This window comes from Lissotriton helveticus, chromosome 11 (genome assembly GCF_964261635.1).
Source record: "Lissotriton helveticus chromosome 11, aLisHel1.1, whole genome shotgun sequence".
NCBI lineage: Eukaryota > Metazoa > Chordata > Amphibia > Caudata > Salamandridae > Lissotriton > Lissotriton helveticus.
The window spans coordinates 922,736,566-922,759,027 of NC_136072.1; the positions used below are offsets into that span (position 1 = coordinate 922,736,566).

Below are 22,462 nucleotides of genomic sequence, written 5' to 3' on the forward strand. Positions count from 1 at the left end.
GTATTCAGAACCCCTTTATGACCCACTGTGAGAAATGTGCACTATGTTCTACCTGAACTCCACAGCTCTAAATAGTGGTTCTACATGAAAGTATGTGAATGAGGTACACAGCTGTCGAAATATTGACTGGGTTAGATGTAGTGCTTACAGGTGAGTGGATGCATTGTGTGTGTGTGGTGAAATGAAGGATGAAATATCGGTAAGATTTAATTTACAGTCTGTTTAAATGACCATGCGTGTGTGTTTGTATATATAAAACCTATGCACACAGTCGTTATGTTTGCTTGTCTGCTGTAAGTGTCCCATCTGTTTTATCTGTCAGCCCTTCTATGCCTTCTATGCCTTCCTTCCTACTATGCTGCTAGCACTTACCCCATTTTCATCAATTGTTTCTTCTGCGTTTGCACAATAGTCCATCGCTCTCAACCATTCTTAAAAAGGGAGTGCCTTGCTATGTCCTTCTTGGCAGCCATTGTACCTCTTGCTGTTAGTGTGCAGACGTGTCAAGGTGCCCATATGTATAAGCTGTATCGGATGCTATGAAGAGGAGTTAGTCAAGGGTTTCCCTGGCTTGAGTATCATTGATATAGTGGTACCTCATAGATGCTGTGACAGTTAGACTGTTTGTATGGCCTTAGACATTAAAGGAGGAACCAGGAGCGACATTATTTTTAAGGAGTTACAGAGAGATACCATTGAGGCGAATCGTTTTGCCAAAGTCATCCCGCCAATTGTTTCCTGAATTTCTTCAGATGTAATGGGGATGTCCACTACTTCACACGCCTCTGTTAGAAGGTTTTTTATTGGTATCTTTTATTATTGGGATCTCTAAATCTTTGGTGGATAGATTTGTTAAGAGTGGTATAGTAGACAAAGGAGTCTGCGATTGCTAGTGAATGGTTATTTATGATAGATATTAGTTGTGCAGTTGATGAGTGTTGACGCTGCTTTGAAAAGATCTCTGCTAAAGAGCCCTCTAGTGGGGCAATTGCAGCAACGGCCCCACAAGGAGCAAAACGCCTGATGAAGCATGACACCCACATGGGTGTCTGAGGGCATTACTTCCTAATTAGGAAGATCCCCCCCACATTATCCCCTTTCCAACCATCTTCTTTCTAGCAATCCTTATTTCCTCTTTTCTTGATAGGAACAAGTACCCCAGTGATGTTATTACACTCACTGAGCATGGGTACTGGACCTTTATAGTGCTCCTAGTCCTCCACTTTTTTTGATACAATAGCTGATGAGCAACATATAAAGCTCACCTGAAAGTACAATGGGGTGGTGGAGGAATTGTTCACCCGTGGAGATAGGATCACTAAAATTAGGGAAGCACCTACGTTTATTGTCTTGTGGAGTGAAAACCTATGTTGTTTGTCACTTGGCGATTTATTTTATTAGCTGAAAGGGAGGCTCATGGGGGAAGGGACCATAGTGATTCCTGCTGTAACCACCACTTTATTCCAGACCTTAAGAGTTGGACATGTCACTGGAGAGGAGTAGCTACCCAAAGCCCTGTGTCAACGAGACAGCCACACCGCTTTTCGTATATGAGAGCCCGCTACAGCTTGATCCATGAATACCCAGTGTTTCTGTGTGAGAGGGCAGTTCCATTCTATGAGATAGCAGAGCTGCAACAGTATGGGCACCACCAGGCCACCCTCTTGCTTCGTGGAATGCAGAAGTTGTTTCTGGAGTCTAGGTTTTTTAACTCACCAGATAAAGTTATTGATATCCAGTTGAAGTGAGCGAATTACACCAGGCGGTGGGATCAGTGGAAGTGTCTGAAATATATAGAGAACATGGGGGAGGATGGTCCTTTTCACTGCTGCGATTCGGCCAATCCACGAGAGAGGTAACCATTGCCGGCGTGCCACATCCTTGCACGTTTGTGCAATCAGAGACGCGTAGTTTGCCACTGCGGTCTTCGTGTGGATACGTTCCAAGGCTAGGCCAAGATAAGGAAGGCCTTCAGTGACCCATTGCAAATCAAAGCACATCTTCAGAATGTGCTTAGTCTCTTGGGCTACCATAAGATTTAAAATGTGTGATTTTTGCATGTTCACTCGAAAGTCTGAGTTTGATCAGAATGTCTGTAAATCCGCTATGGTGACCTGCATTGAAGTCCGGGTTTGTGTTACTGACAAGATAACATCGTCAACATATAAGCTGACCAAATGGTCATCAGAGCCAAATGCAATGCCTGACGCTGCCGGGTTATCTCATAGTTTTTGTGCCAGAGGCTGCATGTAGAGCACAAAAAAAAAGCGGAGAGAGCAGGCAACCCTGATGGGTGCACCGGTGGATGGAAAAGCCAAGGGAATGAAGTACATTGACTCTTACCACCGTAGATACATTGAACCCATGTCCAAATCTCTCTCCCCAATGCCGAACCGCCACCGGGTCTCAAAAAAGGTAGGGCCAGTGGACCCAGTCAAATGCTTTTTCCGCATCGATAGAAAGCAAGAGCCTCTTTGTGCGATTGGTGTGCCTTGTCTATGAGATGACAAATACGATTTGTATTCTTGCCACATTGGCGAGAAGGGATGAAACCCGTTTGGTATGGGTCAATAAGCCCTGGAATAAGGAGATTGTGGCGATGAGCCAGGACGCTCGTGAAGAGTTTTGCATCTATATTTAATAACGAAATGGGTCTATAAGACTCGCATGGCGTTTGGTCTTTCCTAGGTTTGGGGTTTACCGAAATGGACGCCTCTAGCATAGATTCCGAAAGGGTACCCGAATCGGAAAAGGAATTAAAAAGTCGAATTAGTAAGGGCACCAATTCGGAGCAAAAAGAACGCTGCACTAAACCCATATGGGCCTGGGGATTTCAGAGGTATCAATCGGGCAGTAGCTGAAATAGTCTCTTGCACGCGAATGGGCTGATCTAAGGCCTCTGTTTCCCCCGGCGGGAGAGAAGTGAGGGCAATACTACTAAAGTAATCCTGGTAATCGATGGGTGGGCCTTCCTCTGCAGAGTACAGTGTCGCATTAAAAGCCTGAAATGGGGCAGCGATATCTTCAGCATCCTTGCCTCCACCCTGGAATCCATTATAATCGACTTAACTGATCCAGCGTGTTTGCTATGTAATCGGTGTGCCAACATGCACCCTCCTCGGTTACCCTCTAGATAGAATTTGTACTTGAGGCGCAGAATAGCGTGTTCAGCCCGGTCAAAATCTAAGCGTCTTAGTTGTAGGCATTCCTTTTCCAACTCTCTCCATACCCGAGGTGCGACAGTTCATTTGTGAATGGCCTCTAGTTCTGAGACCCTCTTTTCAAGTGCCGTTCTCTTATCCTGTCACTTTTGGTTTTGATCTTCCGCACACGCGATGAATTCCCTATGTGCAACCAGTTTCAGAGCCTCCCGTACAGACGCTAAGCAGTCAACCCCATATTGTTAAGGGCCAAATATTCCTTGGGTACAGTGGGTTTGTTGAAGGAGAAGTGGATACAGTGGTGCTCTATCCAGAGAAGTTCTGGGGTGTGGCTGTAGGACAATCTGTTTCCTGCGGCGAAGAGTGGTTTGAGTGTGCCCTGTTGTGTGCGTTGGGGCAGTGACTAGCTGTTTCAGTCCAACGTTGGTGAAGTTCTCTAGGAGGGAGGAGGTGTTCAGATCGTTGTGGTTGTCCAGGTGGAAGTTGAGGTCTCCGATTAGGATGTAGTCTGTTGATGTGATGGCCTGGGGTGTGATGAGGTCGATAATGGTGTCGGTGAATAGAGCGTGGGGTCTGGGTGATCTGTAGATGAGGGTGCCACGGAGGGTGGTTTTCGGGTTGGTCTAGATCTGGAAGTGCAGGTACTCCATGTGGGTTGTGGGGTCATCTGCGTGGGTGGTCAGGCGGAGGGTGCTTTTGTGGTAGTGGCAATACCTCCTCCTGGCTGGTTGGGTCTGTCCTTCTAGATGATCTTGTAGTCGTCGGGGAAGGCAATGTCTGGTGAAGAGCTGGCGTTTGTCCAGGTTTCTGTAAGGAAGGTGACGTCGCGTGAGGCGGTGCTTAGGAAGACCCATATCTCTGTGGTGTGTTTGTGGAGGGATTGTACGTTGAGGAGGATGCAGTTGAGCGGCTTAGTTGCAGTGAGGGTTGTCTGTTGGTTGGGTGATGGAGCTGGGGTACGGAGGTGGGTGAAGGTTCAGGGCAGTGAAGGCAGGAGAGAGGGCCGTGGGTGTTGCTCTGCATCGAGAGCTGGAAGTTATTGTTGCGTCCGGTGTTGAGCCTACTGAAATCATAGCGAGGCGGTTCAGAAGGCCAAGGTTCCTGGCGCAGTGCATGTACAGACGCAGACCGGCTTGCCTTTGGTGCACCCGCTTCGCGCGGCCGCCATTAAGTAGGGTAAGGGCGGATCAGCTGGGAGGCAGGGAGTGGGAATGGGCCAATGGAGGGGGAAGGAGGAGGGGCTGCGGGGGCAGCAACGGTGGGAAAAGGCAGAAGGAGGCCCGGGTAAAGAAAAGGGGTCACAGAAAAAGGACACCGTAAAAAAGGAAAATCAGACAAAAGGCACAGAGAAGGAGAAAAGGCAAAAGGAAAAAAGGGAGAGAAGAAAGACAGAGGGCAGAAGAGCAGAATGCTCTTCCATTGGACCACCAGGGATGAGGCGCAGGTGGGAGCCTGCAGGCGGAGGAGGGCCTTGAACACACTGACACAGAGGTCAGTGTGTGCTCGGGCAGCACTTATCTGGTGGAGCTGCCGCAAGGAGAGCAGTGTCACTAACTAGGTCCCACATCCCTCACTGGCCTAAGTGTCAGGCCAAGGAGCAGTACCTTTGGCATTGTTTGACTTGCTTGCAAAAAGATCTATATTTATGATGGCCACCTGCAAAACAGAAGTGTTTTGACTTAAGGATGCTGCTCACACTGACTGAAGATTGCTACTTTGAATGGCTTCCAAATTCTGCACACTTATTGAGATCATGCTAAGTCAAATTTTTCTGTCTGGGCATCAAAAGAGCAGCTTTCTCACATAGCGATCTGAAGGGGACTCATACATGCATGTTCATACAAGTCAAGTCTGTGGATATATCTGGCACCATCTAAAGACCTAGAATCTGAAGAAAAAAAATGAACGCAGAGTAAACATCAGCACTCTGACCACCAAAAGGTGTCTCTTTCAGAGACCACAACATGTTGCTGGCCATGGGCATGTCCCATATTCTCACCCCATCCCAACTGGGGGACTTCTGTCACAATCATTGCCTTGGGTCATATTAAGAAATATTCTTCCTAGTGAAAAGGTAGCTTGCAGATGTGCAGCGATCCAAAAATAGAAACGAAGATGGAGATGTTGCATCTTGTCTATCATGTGACCAAAGAATTGTTCTGCACTGACCTCTCAGTATCCACTGCGTGACTCATGAGCAAAGGTGCTTGAGGCACTAAATAAATGCACAACAAAATGAGACCGAATAATCTTAACACTGCCCCTACCGGCTGCAGAGGCTTGGGCTTGAATCGATTCACTACCTGAGATATGTTCGGCAACCTATCCACTGAAGGAAAGGCTTGTAGTGTCAAAATCACCAACCTCTGCAAACCCTATCTTCTGGAATAGGAATGGGATTAGATTTTTTTTTAAATTAACAGTTATAGAAAAGCACATTGCTTGTTAAAAAAAAAAAAAGAGAATGACTATAGCCTTAACGTGCTTTACAGTAAGTTTGACAGGCAAAACATTCAACAGCCATTTAACCAAGTATGGGTAAAAAGTAATACCCTAGCATTGGAGGTGGTCAACTGACATTACTTTGGTAAATACTCTCAGGTCAAGGGAAGGACAAAGGGTGTAGCACAGACATTTCTGTGTGTTTGGTGGCTATTAGGATGTGAAAGTCTGCATCCTGTAAAGTTAGGGAAACCATTGAATGGTTTTAGTATAATAGTATACGGAGTACATTCTGAAGGGAGATGAGGGTATCCCTTTGCGTAGCATTGGTCCTTCTCATTTATTTTTCATTGTGGACCTATATTTCTATGATTGATATTAGTTACTAAACCTGTTGGGGGATACAACATCTGTGGCACTAAATGATTATGTATTGGGGCTGCTTAATTTTTCTGGCGTCTCAAGAAACTCTAGCCACTGCTTGATCAGTATTTGGCTCAGCTATTAGAATTTCCTGTGGTAGGACTACAGAATTTGCGTTTCCCAACCATTTAGTATGTTTTTAATGTCTGTTATTTGGGAAGTCATGGCATCTAAGCATATCAGTAGAGGGGACATTTTCTGCTTAACTATGTCCCTAAATATTTCTCTACTACTCTCTAAAAGCAAGGCCATAGATACGTAAGTAGGGGACAAGGTGGCCATGTACTCAGTGACTGGGTTTAATTGACGTACTACAGGGTTGGGTTACTCTCGTCCTTCGCCCGCTACTGTAGCTTGACTCAACTGGGTGGCTTTCTGCAGTCTAGGGGGCTTCCTCTTAATTTGGCGCTAGTAGTCCTCCTAGCTTTTTTTACTTTTAGGTGGACTTCTGAATCAGTCTCCTGGGGTCTCGTGGCCTCTAGCCTTTAGTGAGTAAGGACTGAATCTCTTAACGAAGCATGAGAGGAGATCATCACATTTTGTTCCTCTGATTCAGACTGAATGGTAATCAAAAGGGTGGGGATAAGACCTAATGAGAGCCTTCTTTCAGTCCGATCCGTTTCTGCATTTATCACCACAATTTTCCTCTTTAACATGTAATCAGTCACAGTATTTTTACTTCGGACCTCTGAGCATGTGTAATCCTCATTATATTTAATTACTCCATTTTAGTGTTATAAATTACAAGAGGCTAGAAATGCTTATACACACAAAACCTCAGTATAACAGAATATGTACACAAAATTTCTAAAAGAACCAAAACTTTCCCTAGCTCAAACGTACCGGTCCTATATATGATCTTACTTCAAATAAGAAGACTTAGGGGTCTCAGCCCAGCCTCGTATGACGGCAGGCAGGACAGCCCTTGGCCTGGGCTTTGCCCGGGTACCTCCCAACGTCCCGTGATGTGGGATTGCAACACTACTTTAATGCTGGTGAGATGAGGCGCAGGTGCGGGCCAGATAGAGTTGTGGGATTCTGAGTCCCCAGCGGCGGCAGAATGGACCACGGCAGCTCCCCTCTAAGCGGCTTTAAAGCAGTCGAGTGCCACAGATTACAGCGGTGTTTGCAGCAAAGTCTCGACCCCAAAATGAAAATAACAGATAATGAGCACAGCCCCATCTTCAATCCGTGATCCCACATTCTACTTTGGATGTGACATTGCTGCGACAACTACCGAGTTGGTAACTGCCTTTTGCCCTTCCTGATCGAGAGGATCCTAGCCCCCCTCCTTTTTATACACAATGGCTGACACAAAAGATAAAGAATTGAAGGAAACTAAGAACTCCAAAACTGGTCTGAAGAGAGCTAAATCCCTGCCTCCATTGCCATACTCGCCTCTAATGTCTAAAACAGATTATTCTGCTAACATGGCTCGCATGCCACATTTGTCCTCTTTAACCGCATGCGTGCGGGCGGAATTCCGCCCGTACGCTGGGATTTACTCATTCCCATGTTTCATGACGAGCTGGGCTCGTCATGAGCGTGCGAGGAGGCTACCTCATGACGAGCCCAGCTCGTCATGAGCGTCGAAGGGGTTAAATAACTTAGCCCAAAGTACAAGGACAAATATGGATCTCATGCAGCTAGATGTCCTGGGCCTGTGGAAGAACTTTGAAAACCCAGCCTGAAGAATCACAGAAGCTGATTCTCACATTAGTTACTTTGAAAATGGTAGATCAAAAACACATAAAATCTCAGATGTGATGAATGCTAAAGTTACCCTACTATCCAACGCTGTCACAGACCTAGAAAAACGAAATCGCCGCGGCAACCTAAGGATATTTGACCTTCCAGAAGAAGTGAAAGATTCTCCAATTCATTTGTTGAATTTCTGAAAGCTTGTACACTAAACATTCCTCATTTCTTTTTGGGCCTGTCTAGATTTAAGAATATTTTCAATAACACTCTTTGTTTCTTAGAGGAACCTTTGGCTCTAAAGAACTTGTTATCCGGAATAAAACACTCCGAGATGACTCACTAAAACATCCTCACCAGTTTATGGGAGCTGCTTGATACAACTTGCTGTGCTTGCCTTATCGATGTTCTTTGTACTCGTTGTCTCATGTTGCCTCAAAATCAACACTTTGGGACCCTAAGGACCATTAACAATAACTGTAGGTGGTAGCCCACCCTATGTATGGTATCTAATTCTAACTCTGGCAGTAAGTGAGAACTTTTGTTTCATTAAAATGATTAGCATGGGTCTGAACACTATTACCAACCTTACAGGTAATGAATGCCCCTGTTTTAGCACAAGGCAATGTTTGATATATCCCTGTTCGCACACGTGTAGAAATGTAATTTGTAGTTTGCCTCAAGGCTTGTGGATGTGACTTTTGCCCCATTCATTTTTACACTCATTTTTTAACACGACTTTGCATCAAACACTTCCTCTGTGCCCCTCTAATTGCATTGATTGTTATCATTGTGCAAACATGGGATGATGCTCCGAATATGTTGTTCCACCTGTTCATTTATTCTTTTTGATTTCAAGAATTGAATTGTTACCCCTCTGTAGGTTTCTATTAGTCACCTGTTAATCAGCCTTGGGGGACATTCGGGACGCTCTTCCCCCTCCGGTTTGTTAGTGATGGGTGTGTATAGGTAGCTGTTAGTCCTTTTTTTGGGTGAGTTTGGATTGAGCTTGTTTTGCTCTTCTCTCTGTATATCCATTTGTTCTTTACTCTGACCTTCTTCCTTTTGGACTCTTTCTTTCTTTTATTTTTTATTCACCGTAATAAAGATTGTCTCAGGAGAATTTTCTGTTGTACCTCCAACTTCCATTAATTCAGCGACTGTGTAAAACTCTGCACCTCCTTGACAACAAGACAGATGTTGCATTCCCTATACAGACCGTAATGTTAAGACTGTATGTATTCTAATGTTCAGCAATCCCTAAAAGTGCTATCCCTCAATAAAAAAAGGTTTGGCTCGCACTGTTGAACAGTATCACCTTGTAGTCTGCAATACTAGTTAAGTATGTTATTTAGTTTATCTTCAGGAACCTAGGATAGGTTCCAGTGATGCTGTAAACTTCAATTATACCTGGAAGAATTAATGACTGTTTTAGCTCCCTGGCACCTAAAAAAAAGAAATTAGGCTATTATTCTCACATCTAAAAAAAATAATATTTCATAGTCTCTGTACCAGTGCAATCAATTGTGCAGATGGGTAATTATCTCAGCGAAGAAGGACGGTTCAGCTTTCTTTGTTGTCCACCTCTATGCCCCAAATAATGATGACCCCTCCTTTTTGTTGTCTATTATTAACCATTTTATCAGACCTACCTAAGAATAATGGTATTTTGATAGGTGGCCATTTCAATCTCCCTATAGATGGCACTATGGATAAGCTCTCCAGTCTGAAGGTTAGACCCACCAGTTCCAATACACAACTCCTAAATTTATGCTAATCAAACAAACTGATTGATGTTTGGAGAGTCCATAACTCTACTGGAAGTGAATACGCTTTCTACTTTCAACCACACTACTCCTACTCAAGGATTGATTATTTACTGGCAGAGGACTGTCTCCTTTGAAACACATTGGCCCCAAATATTGAACAGATTTTAATCACTAATCGTGCATGCATTTCATTTGAACTAAAAGTTGGTACCCCATTACCTACCTTGAAGCACTGGACAATGAATGATCTTATCACTGATGATAGAGATATGTCACTTGATCCAAACAGATGTTAATCACTATATTAATGAGATAATATAAAGGCATGTGTCCTTTGGAACTGAAGAGCCCTGCTGACTTTGTCGGCCTCACACTCTCCGTACCTCCTGTACGCACCACAGCATTCTGAAAGAGCCCTGCTGACTTGTCCCGGCTCGCACCCCCCGGACACCAGGTACGCCTCGTACCAACAGCCCAGCAGCATTTCAACGCGGCTCGTACACTACGAGCCGGACGCCAGGTACGCCTCGTGCCATCAACAGCCCAGCAGCATTTCAACGCGGCTCGTGCACTATGAGACGGACGCCAGGTACGCCTCGTACCAACAACAGTCCAGCAGCATTTCAACGAGGCTCGTGCACCACGAGCCGGATGCCAGGTACGCCTCGTACTAACAGCCCAGCAGCATTTCAACACGGCTCGTGCACTATGAGCCGAACGCCATGTACGCCTCGTACCAACAACAGCCCTGCAGCATTTCAACGCGGCTCGTGCACTACGAGCAGGACGCCAGGTGTGCCTTGTACCAACAGCAGCCCTGCAGTATTGCAACACGACTCGCCCGCTTCGAGCTGGAATCCGAGTACGCCTCGTACCTACCCCCGCAGACCAGCCTCTTCTCATCGCGGTTCCCCAGAACCAACTCGTACTTTCGTACGCCTCGTACCAGCTGAATCCACCACACCCCCGGTCGACTGTGAGTATCTGAGTCGCCCCAACGGCTCGAAATCAAACTGAACTGTCCCTCAGGACAACGTACTTGGGGTCGCCTCGGTCTCCAGACTTACTGTAGAGATTTTATCGTTATTTGGCCTTGTGATAAATATTATATAAAGGACATTCTATTTTCTTTTACAACTGGTGTGGTGTCAGTCTGTAGTGCGGTAAGATATTACTGTAATGGTCATAAATGCGTTATACCCTTACTTGAAGATCAGCCTAAGTGCTCGGCAACACTACTGAGGGGGGATTACCTGTTACCCTCCCTAGAGGAGGCGGGTCCCTGTTTGGTCAGAAGTACCTACCTCTGCCAACCAAAGACCGCCAAATCGAACACGCAGGTCAGCTCTCAACAGGGAGACCTCCGTAGTCCGAGTCAATTCTCTCAGCCAGGTCTGTCCTGATCTCCTGGATAGCCAGCATGACATCTTTTACTGTGAGTTCAGTGGCCACCCCGGTGGCTGCATCCTCGGAAGACTAACTCGCCAACACCATGTCTGAGCCAGGTGTCGGCCCTTAAGGCCAGTTGTATTTGTCCATTTTATTATGCTGGGAGCCACCGGGCCCCTCCCTCCAGTCATCATAGAGGTCCTGCCGTCCCGGTAAGCCCTGTGTCCGAGCCAGTACCTATGTACAGGAATGATTTCCCTCCCACTGCCTTCTCATGTCAGTCCAGGTATGTCCTGACTCACCAGCGGCTGCTCCAATCCTGCCTTCCCTTTGCAGGCCTGTCTGTTGTGTTACCGTGTTGAGCAGCCTCCCCCGCTGGGCAAGTGGCTACTCCACCACAAGCTAGTTCCTTGCCGTTGCTGCTGCAGCATACTGTAGTAAAGTTTAACTATATTGTCGCCCTAGAGAGACATCAACTGCCTCCTCAGTGTTCCTCCTGGACCACAGGCCTACAAAACCTCGTTACTCCCTCAGCAAGCCACCGCCTGTGTGGTGTTTCATACGAAATCCGTGGGTGGGGGGGGAAACCCTTTTGAGAGACTGTCTCCATGTCAGAGGGGTGTAGGTGGAGAGTGGGGGTGAAGTCTCCCCCCCCCCCCACCGCCCCTATTCCGACCTCCTGCTTCTCTAGCACCAACCAGGGCTGCACTCCTCTCTTGTACTTTCTCCCGATCGGCACCTTCCATTTCCAAAGCAGGGATGTGGAATTCCTATAGCCCGACGCCCAGGACATATTGTTTGGGGTCAAGGGCAACAAGTTTTAATGTGTACTTTGTCCTTGGGACAAGTAGGCCCAACCCCAACAGCACAAACCCTTTGGCTGCCAGTTTGCAGTACCAAGGATCAGGGAAGGGCACTGCCTGTAGTTTAGTTAATATTTGTGTGCATGTGTTAATGCTGTTTAAACTTGTATTTATGGTTCATTAAAAGAAAGTCTTTATTATTAGGGTGCGCGTTCTAAGTAAATGTAAGTTCTGACTGCACTACTGACAGTGGTTACAGTATAAAAATGTGCACTCACGGTTTCAAAGTTTAGCAATATGAGGCTATGCATAATGCTCCCAGAATGCTCTCTGATTAGATGCAAATATGTGTAGAAGATTGAGAGCAAGATTAATAACTCTTTGCTTTCAATATAAAATGTTCCTAAAAAAATTAAAGTAGGAAAAAAAAATGTGCTAAACTACTGTGATATTTCAGGTACCGTTTCTTTGCAGCACCATTTAGTAAGATGTGTTTATGTATGCTAGTATTTCACAAAAATATTCATATTGGAAAATCTGTGTAACCAGTTTCAATAAGATTATGAGTAACATAAAAATAAACAAGCATTGGCAAAGCCAGTAGGTCTGAAATTAGTGGTCAGCTTTTAGTTTTGCCAGTATGCGACTTGTTTTGGCATAGTTTTTGTAAAGACTTCTTGATGTGAGAGCTGCCGGGCCCTCACCATTATAACAAACATTGGCAAAAGCAACAAACAAAAAATGTTCTAAAAAAAGCACACACTGAATGAATGAATGAATGAAGTGGGATTTACACATGCGCAACTTAGCCCCATGGGCGTCAAGGCGCCTACCAATAATCTAGCTGAGTCGACGGATGTAAAGAGCTTACTGATATGCATCAACAAAAAACCAAGTTTTTAGAGCCTTCCTAAAAAGATCCAATGAGGGTTGTGACTTAATCTCAAAGGGAAGTGAGTTCCATACTTGGGGTGCCAAGATGGAAAAGGCCTTGCTCCCCCATCTAACCCTCATAGAACGAGGAACTACCAGGTGATTAAGCTCAGAAGAGCGTAGGCACCTACTCGGAACATATCGAGTGAGCCGAGATCCCAGAGCATCAGTAGGACCAGCCATGAGAGCACGATATGTAAGGCACAGAAGTTTAAAGGATACTCTCGAGGTGGTAGGGAGCCAATGAAGACTCTTCCTTGCCATGGTCACAGACGACATCCAGGGCAAGGCCAAAACAAACCGTGCCGCCGCATTCTGTACGACCTGTAGGCGCTGTAGGAGGCCCTTGTTAGCTCCGGCATAGAGGGAGTTACAGTAGTCAAGCCTTGAGCCAACAAGGGCAACCACAACCTGCTTACGTGCCTGTAGGGGGAGATAGTGAAGGATCCTCTTCAGAGTCCTAATAACACCCCAACAGGTGGCCACAGTTTTGTTGACCTGGGCTTCCATAGAAAGCCGAGTATCAAAGATGACCCCAAGGTTCCTCGCCGATTGAGTGGGAGTAGGGCAATTGCCTAAAGATGGAGGCCACCAGGCACCAGACCATATGTCCTGGTCTTTACCAAAGACCAGGACCTCTGTTTTGTCACCGTTCAACTTTAGGGAGTGCCATATTAATTACTGCCACTGAACAAAACTACTTTGTGTGCCAATATACTCCTTGTGAAAGAGCTTAATGCCGTCACTCACAGTGAAGCCAGCCGATACAGACAGACGGAGAGAGAATTTTAATAAACACAAAAGGTTGTGGTTAATGCCAGACCAAATTAAGGGCCCCGTTATTAAAGAAAGTCTCAAAAGTGCACCCTTGGTATATGTCCTTGCATTAAGTGCAGTTATATGGCTTTCGTGAATTTACAAGAATTTATAGAAGTAGGGCAAGAAATGTACTCCTGGAAAATATTTGTGAACTGCAGTTTATCATGAGCAAATATGCATGTGTAGATTCGCTCATGCAAAAACCCGAGTGTTTGCAAGGTCATTTTCGCATCAACCACTTTTTTCCCAACTCTGGAAGAAGGTTTACGTCTGCCATTGTCAGTAAATTTTCAATATTTCTCAGTATGGGAAAAGATTAGATAAGAGTTGTTGAAAACCCTTAAAACATGCAAGTTGGTAGATTTGCACAGACTTAAAGGGCATTCCACCCCTGGAACTATTACTTACCGCTACCTTCAGTCCCAGTATGTAGATCTGCAGAAACGTGGCAACATAAAGGGATTGCTAGTATTCAAAAACTACTACGGTATGAGCCCTGGCATATTCAGAGAGGCTATTTAAGAGCTCTTATATAATGAGATTGCTGTCATAATTTATCACTGAACGACATGGCACCAAAGGGACAAGGGGATTTTGTTACAGGACAAGTAGATTTATGAAGCAACTTGCCCCATGGACAAGTAGATATTTCAATAAATTCCACATCCCTGCAAAGCCTCAGGTGCATCACCTCTCCCTCCTGTCAATCTAAGGCCCTCACCGCCTTGATGTCACCAGTCCTGGAGTGCGCCTGCTTCTCGTTAAGGTCGCCTTGCGCCTGCTGCTTCCACGGTGCTACTGGATCCTCATCCTATTATGGGTAGATCACAGCCACAGCCCTTTGACCATCCGATTTGCGCAGCACCAGCCAGCCGAGGCGCTCTCCTGCAGCGCGGCACCACAAACTCTGCCCCCAGCTCTTGTTGTTTGTTGACCTGCCTTGGAACTCGAGATCGGGGATCCTAAACCCATAGCAGGCCTCTTCCGTCAGTCTCTTCATTCTTGGCTGACAATGGGTATTTCTCGTACCTAAGCACAGAGTGGGCACACCCGAACCCCACTAGGGCTTGTTATGGATACCTGGGCTGATATTTAGGAGCTTTAACAAAGTGATACGGCTGAGCCGCTGTAGCAAGCGTCCATTTTTGTACGCAGCTAGCCACACCCCATATGTCTTATATTTTAGACCTCCCTTTGAAACAATTTGCATTTTTGATTCTTCAATGTCAAACTTTGACTTTTGAGACACTGACATACCTCCTTCAAATGTCCATCTTCAGAGGGAGAGTAAATAAGTATGTTCTCCTGAAAACATCTTACATATACCTCAATGTCCTTGACTGTGTGAAACGTAGCTCTTTGAAATACTGAGGCCGGAAAGGTTCAATCAAATGGCATCCTTATGAATTGGTATAGTGCAGAAAGTGCTGAAAATGTAAGTGTTTTAACTACTCTCTGACTCTCTAACCACAAGCACTTATTCTTTACTCCTCGGATCTAATATGATTCCCAACTTCCATACATCCTTCCATCCAGTACATTAACTCCTTTGGCTGCCACATATAAATGTATACCTGCACTCTTTTCTTTCAGTTCTACTTTTATCCTAGCAAATCACCATGTTAATCTTGGTACCATCAAATGCTTCTGCTATGACGTCTGATGATTTAAGATAATCTTCATGAATAATATCAAACTATTTCTTTAAATAGCTACTTGGTAATGATAGACCAAGGAGACCCAAACTCAGCAAGCAATTTTACAATCCTACCTTAAATCGCCACATGACACTTTGGAGGAAAATAATTTTGTTATCCACGTGCCTTTTCTTCCCTCCATCTTTTTCAGCCAAAACTACTCTTTTCGCCTTCAAAACCTCAACATTCCCAGGCCCCTCCTAATATTGCCGCTTTCCTCATTTTACTATTATCTTTGTTTTTTGCAAATTTCCCGATCATTCCACATGCTTTAAATTCTTTTTCGATACAAAAGGGGTTGGTGATGGACGGAGAATCAGAACCAAAAAAACACTCACACCCAGTTAAAAGATCTGGGTTTGATCCATCACCGTTCTTTAGCCCACTCTGCCACCCCAGTTCAGACATGGCTATATGCAAATCAGTCTGACCCTGTGCCTCATGGGAACAGTCCAGCCCGAACTGCCAAGCCATGCCTTCCCTGGACCGGAAACAGATTGATTCAGATGCTCCGTCCATCACCACCCCCTTTTGTACCGTTAAATTCTTTTTCGATGGCAGACAAAATTGTATATTGTATAAGGTTGTGAACCTCATTAACGCTACATATTTATGTGCCCTATATCCACTTTTATCTTCATTGACTTTAAGCATCTTCTGCTCAGAATGCTCAATAGCTTTAGCCAGGGCAAAATATCTTATAAGCTAGGGTCCCCTAAAATCACTTGGGGTTCAAGGATTTTTGATCTAGGAGGGCCATGAAGGTAAATGGCAGTGGTCACAAAATACAACAGAAGTGGTTTGGTTATATGTTTGGTGTGGACTTATGTCCAATATTTACACATTAACATAGTAACCACGAACCAATAAACTACATACTTTGAATTCCCTGTTGCAAGAATTCCTGCATTAGGGTTGGTGAAGAAGGGGGTTGGAGGTGCTTTCCTGGACTGTAAGGTGTAGAAGGAGTGCAGCATGTTCATGGTCATATACAGCAGTAGTACCGTTCCTGCCCCCACAGATGCGTCCTTTTGCTGTTTTTTTTTGTTTTAAGTAACTTTGGCAGCTTAGCACTTTGCTACACATTGACGTTTAGGAATGTAATGCACTAGGCCCTGAAACTATTTTACACACCCCTATCTAATAAACTGCTTGCTATTATTGACCTTATTTCTAGGCACATGTTAACTGAAAAAAACACAGTTATGGTTGCAGCTTAATTGCAGAAGACCACTGAAATCTGCCAGTTATGGATCGCATGGCACACAATACGCACTATAACTCATGTTGTCTATCATGCTGAAAACTCGAAACACCAATTTGCCAAGAGATCAAAAAACAAAGAAGAGCAATCTAAGAGAACAACATTGCAGACGGCATGTTATATGTGTGTTGTGTATTAGGTAACCATCACTGGCGAATATCAGTGATTTTTCACTTTTGAGCCAGTACCATAACTCAGGTTTTAACTTGTCTTTTATCAGTGAATGTAAAGTGAATTCAAAACTCCATTTCAGAAGCGATTATGTAGAAAACTTGAAAGGACTTGGAGAATTAGCTACGACTTAGACAGTAAAATTGAATACAAAACCTCGCTAAATGTATATAAAAAAAATAGTCTTCTCAGCAAAAAGCCAATACTTTACTCAGAAAATAGAGGAGGCAAAAAACTCTAGCCGAGAACTTTTTTCCACTGTAAAAAAATTATTAAAAGTAAAAACAAACATTAACATGCCAGTCATTAGGGATTTCTGTAATACTCTGGGTCAATTCTTCATTGACAAAGTGACTTTGGTCTATGAATCCTTTAAATCAGCCGAACTACAATCCCTCACTCTAGTATAAACTGACCAAGTTAAGGAATTAGGTCCGAGTGCAGAACTTGAACTATCTTTTAATTTCTGCCCCCCAGAACAAGAACAAGTCTACCAGGTAGTTATGGAAACTAAATCAGGGGCTGCTGTAGACCCTTGTCCACCAAAAATATTCCATCTCTTCCTGGAGCTTCTTAGTGAGCAACTGGCTAGGCTCATGGGACACATAGTGAACTCAGGTATTTATCCAGCAATTTGGAAATCAACGTCAGTCTTACCCCTTTTTAAAGACGCCTAACCTGGATCCAGCAGAACCTGGGAATTATAGGCCGATAGCTAGGATTCCTTTTGGTGCTAAGGTACTGGAGAAAATACTAAATAGACAGCTTGCTCAATTTATTGCTGAAAAGGACATCCTCGACCCATCGCAATATGGGTTCCGTGAGGGGCACGGTACTGAGACAGCCTTGTTGATGGCGGTGGAGGAACTTAGGAGTGTACTGGATGCCAGGGGGAAGGCCGCCCTGATCCTATTGGATCTCTCGGCGGCCTACGATACGGTGAACCATGGTACACTCCTGGACCGACTAACAACAGCTGGGGTCCATCGAGATGCAAGAAAACTGTTGGCCTCAATCTTAGGCAATAGAACATTCACTGTGGAAGTAGGAGAGATTAAATCTAAACCCTTTAATTCCCCATGTGGGGTTCCGCAGGGGTCATCGTTGAGCCCAACACTTTTCAACTTGTATGTAGCACCGCTGGCTGGAATTATTAAGGCAAGTGGTTTCCTTCCCGTGTCATATGCAGATGACACACAAATTGTGGTCTCAATCAAAGATCACACCTTAGACACTACTGATAAGTTTAAGAATTGCATGAAGCAGGTTAGCCTGTGGATGGAGCAAAACTGTCCAAAATTGAATGGGGATAAAAGCGAGGTTATGCTACTGGGAACAAATAAAGAAATCTGTTCCCCAGACTGGTGGCCGATTGTTCTCGGTAACTGCCCATCACCGGTGGATAAAGTGAAAAATGTAAGCATTCTGTTGGATAACACTCACTTTTGATGCCCAAACCAACAAATTAGTATCCACCATGTGGTTTATCCTAAAAATGATTAGGAAACTACTGCCGTACATCCCTATGGATTCACGCAAAACCGTGGTGACCACCTTAGCTCTGGCAAGACTCAACTACGGGAACGCGCTATATGCCGGGATGCAGGCCCAACACCTGAAGAAACTACAACGCCTGCAGAACTCGGGAGCAAGGCTAATATTAAATATCCCAAGATCAGAACATATATCACATCATCTGGACACCTTACACTGGCTACCGCTGGTAAAGTGAATTAGGTTTATATCACTATGTCTAACTTATAAGGCGCTTCAGGGTTCGGGATCCTTGTTCCTTAGAACCCACCGTAAGCTATATGTTCCTATAAGAGAGCCACGGTCCAGTCAGAAAAAACTGATACAGGTCCCCAGGTTCAAACAAGCCAGATGGGGGGGTAGAAGCTTCCTACTGCATGCAGCTAAGGATTGGAATCGGCTTCTGCTTGCTATCAAGAACAGCACTTCCCTGCTGTCATTTAGGAGATTAGTCAAAACATGGCTGTTTAAACATCAATAAACTGTGTTCTCACTAGCGGCATCTGACATCATGTCTCTGTTCTAGCGCTAAGACGCCCAAGGGCATATGCGCGCTTTACAAAACTACAAATCAAATCAAATTTCTGGCTAATCTTTTGAAATATTTGAATAAAGTTTACTAAACTTCAGATGCAATCGTGGGATGTACATGTGGTTAAAACATTTTAAGTGAACCTTTAATCAAGATTTTCATAGTTTATAGGATAAGGACAATCTTTATAGCACTCGGTTATATTGCATTTCGTATTTTTTTTATATACAGCTAACAGCACTGTACAAATAACAAACCAACAATCAAGCATATGATTGGAGATCCGGGAATTCCCCAGTTCAGATGTGCCAATTTCAAACCAACAATCAAGCATATGATTGGCGAGCCTGGCATTCCCCAGTTCAGAATTTTGTCTCAGGATTGAAACCTAGTCACGTTTCTCCCCAAGGTCGGCCACTTTACTGCATTATACCATGCTTTGATAGATAGTTTTGTGAATAACAGTAAGAAAACAGCTGGTATTCTACTATACAATTGTACCAATAATCCACTTTGTTCTAAAAAGTAAATTTCCAATCTAGGACGGATCATCCTGATCCCCAAATAGTCAATCATTAACGGTAATCATTTGGGCTCCCCAAAATAATTCAATTTCAGGAATGCCCAACCCCCATTAAAAGGTGTTTGTACTCATTTACTGAATGCCACCCTTGAATGGACCCCGATCCAAAGGAAGGATGTCAAGATGGATTGCAGTAAGTAAAAGCAAGAGGGGGGCAATGTGAATTATTAAGATTAAGCGATTAAGCAGAGCTGCAGGCCTCTGTGAAACATTAGTGGACAAAAAGAAACACTGGTTTTTCAGCTCTGAATTGCTTTGGGTGGGCCAAGGCTCTTCCTTGGGTGGAACAGGCCACCTGGCCCACCCTCTAGAACCGGGCCTGCCTAAAACCCATAATTGTTTCTGTATTTCCTTGCTTCTAATATGTACATTAATCTGATCCATTTTCATGTAATCCTCCATAGTTCCATTGTTCCAAAGTTACAAGATCTAGATAAAACCCTCAATGCTGTTAGAAATTCGACAATAGACGCTCTAGTATAAAACGTATAGCAATGTAAAGCTACGCTAACATTAGGTTTACATTTTGTTTCCATTCTTAACATAGATTAAGAATGGAAACAAGATAACATAGATTCTTAAAATTCATCTCGATCTCCCATGCCATCAATTTGTATTATTCTTGGCAGAGTACAATAAACTACTTGCCCCTCCGAACCCAAAGCATGTCAATAAAATCTGATCTTTTTTCCCCGTAGTTATTTGGTCAGCTTCAGTAGCTTTCGCGAATGACAAAAATAAAATCCTCTTTCCATCGATTCCACTGCATTGGAGGCTGTCCTTACTTTGAAGGCGTTTGGGTGGGGGATATAATTGCTTGTTCCTTAGTTATATAGAGCTTACAATACCAGTGAGATATATGTGCATGATATGGTGCAAACTCCCACAGACAAACATTTAATTTAATGTGTACCCACCCCAGATGGAAAGTATATGCACCATGTATAGTCATTGTGTGCATATCACAGGGAAACCATTAGCAGCAGGGTGCTTATCAAAGAAGTAGAACAGTTGAAAATTATGTCAATCATTGACAATTAATATTTGAATTGTTTGCGGTCAGAAACGATCAATTAAAGCTCGTATCTATATATCAAGAAAATCAAGCCACAGTATCTCAATGCCTGCAAGTGTATTCATTTCACTTTAAGTCACGTTAGCGCTCTGTAAAAGCGTTTGGGAAATTCACTTGATGTTTATTCAGCACTACTCTTCAGTCAAGTTCTTCTGAACATGCATATAATTATTGGGTTAACAGAGGTTAACAGAGCTCACTCGGACATTAACAGTACTTCTGGTTCGGCTTCTGAGCAATGCTTAATTTGAGCCCATGGTTTCCAGTGCTCAGCACCAGCACTTACTCATCAACACCGGTGCTTTTCACAAGCACTACCTAAGGACTCATTCATTTATGTTAGGCATGGGGAGATTACATGATTTGCCCAGAATCCATGGCTGTTGAGCCGATGCTGAGACTCAAACCAGTTTCCCTAGCTCTGAAGTCAGCAGCTCTGGCCATCATATGCCGGGTCTGGTAGCTCAGTGGACTATTGCATCCACTGCAGTGGCCTGTGTTCGACCTCATGGTCACAGGTTCAAATCCCGGCGGGTCCACTCAGCCTTTCATCCATTTGAGGTCGATAAAATGAGTGCCATTGAGTTGGGTAACAATATACATCTGTTATTTCAGCGCCAAGATGCCCCGTTGCTGGGGTGAACGTGCGCTTTACAAATACACCTGTTATTTTATTACGCCACATCCTCTTCCACGGTTACTAGTTAGTTCTTTTTTAAGCAGTGCTAACAGGAGAAAAGGGCTGATGCAAGCTGCCTCCTGACGCTAGCCCCAGCACATTTAAAAAAACAAAAACAAATTAACCACTTCTTCAGAGTTTATTCTCCTCTCTTCTTTTGTTTTTTCTTAGGATGCCACCAATGATATTGTGAATACGATGAAATGCTGAATGTTTTTTTTTTTTAAACAACCGCTCCTGTGCAGAGAAGACGGCTGGGTTCAGGCTGGATCCTTGCCAATGTTGAAAGTAAGACATGGAGGCAAGATGAGGTAAGTCTGATCTCGATTTATCATAATGCTTGAATCAATTAACGGTCTTATTTACATTCTTAACATATCCCACGCTAAGCCTAGCGTGAGGTAAACCATATAGAAAATGTACTTCCAAGAAGCACACAGTGTATAATGGTGTGTGCACGCATGAAATGTAATGTTGCATGGTTGCTGTATAGCACATGCTCACCAATTATTTGGTCACTTTGTACTGTGAAGAATGCAGAGCTTTTCATGGTAAACCCTGTGATTCTGGGTTTACCATGGAGCAGGACTCCGTGGGGGCATGCATGTTGTGTGACCTGGCCATATAAGTAAATGTAGTGGGGAATTAATGTACGCTATTCCCTCAAGATGAGGTCCTTATAAGGGTGAGCCATGTGACCTGCCATCCAAACATGTCTAAAGTTTGTGCATGCGTTGTCTGTAGGATTTATTGCATTGGGATTGAGGGCCATCTTATCTTCTGTCTATTCGGAGTCATCTGTGGTAGTGTAGCCCACCTTGTGTGGTCTTACCATACCACATGGGCTGGGTTCTGCCTTTTCTGTGTTATAGGCGCTAAAAGCTTCTAGAAGCCCTTGTGCTGTTCCTAGAGTTGGGGTATTAATAGAGTGATCTGATCCGTTCTTTTTAAAATATGGGCTAAGTACTTAATTTGGGTTGGTTAGGTTACTCCGTTCCTATATGGGTTCTGAATAGTGGTCTACCTGGCCGTGTGTCCTCAGTTCATGTGTTTCCCTGAACCAGTGTTCCACCGTGCTCCTCAGTGGCCCAGTTCTGATTCTGTTCGATGGTGAATGTCGATGCGCTGTTTGTGGTTAGTTTGCTGTTTTCAAGAGTAAGTAAGAAGTCCTGTAGGACTGCAAAGTAAGGCAAGCATGACCAGCAGACAGTGTAACATTGCAGTTTTAGAATCAGTACTACCTTTCTAGAGGAGGTACAGCAATCTGAATGAAAAGAGCATGGTTTAGAGATGGCATTGTATTGTCTAAATTGTTCTGTTGTTGTGACACACATGCTTTGTATATGAGGCTTTTCTGGAACCCAGACTGTCCCGGGCGAGTGGAGGTGGAACACAATTAGAGGCAATGTACAAATACTCCCCCTCTCCATTTATGCGCACACAATCAAATGGTAGCCTCTGACTAGTATGACTAACTTAAGTGCTCTAAAC

At 44.2% G+C, this 22,462-nt stretch overlaps 1 protein-coding gene across 17 annotated transcripts in view; it reads left to right on the forward strand.

The window, feature by feature from the left end:
* Positions 1 to 22,462, forward strand: part of MTMR3 (myotubularin related protein 3) — a 1,335,997-nt gene that overhangs the window by 88,167 nt on the left and 1,225,368 nt on the right. For all 17 annotated transcript variants that reach the window (XM_078667211.1, XM_078667215.1, XM_078667214.1 and 14 more), the window contains one exon: positions 21,143 to 21,282. The gene's annotated coding sequence lies outside the window, so the exon portion shown is untranslated. The remainder of the gene's footprint in view (positions 1 to 21,142; positions 21,283 to 22,462) is intronic.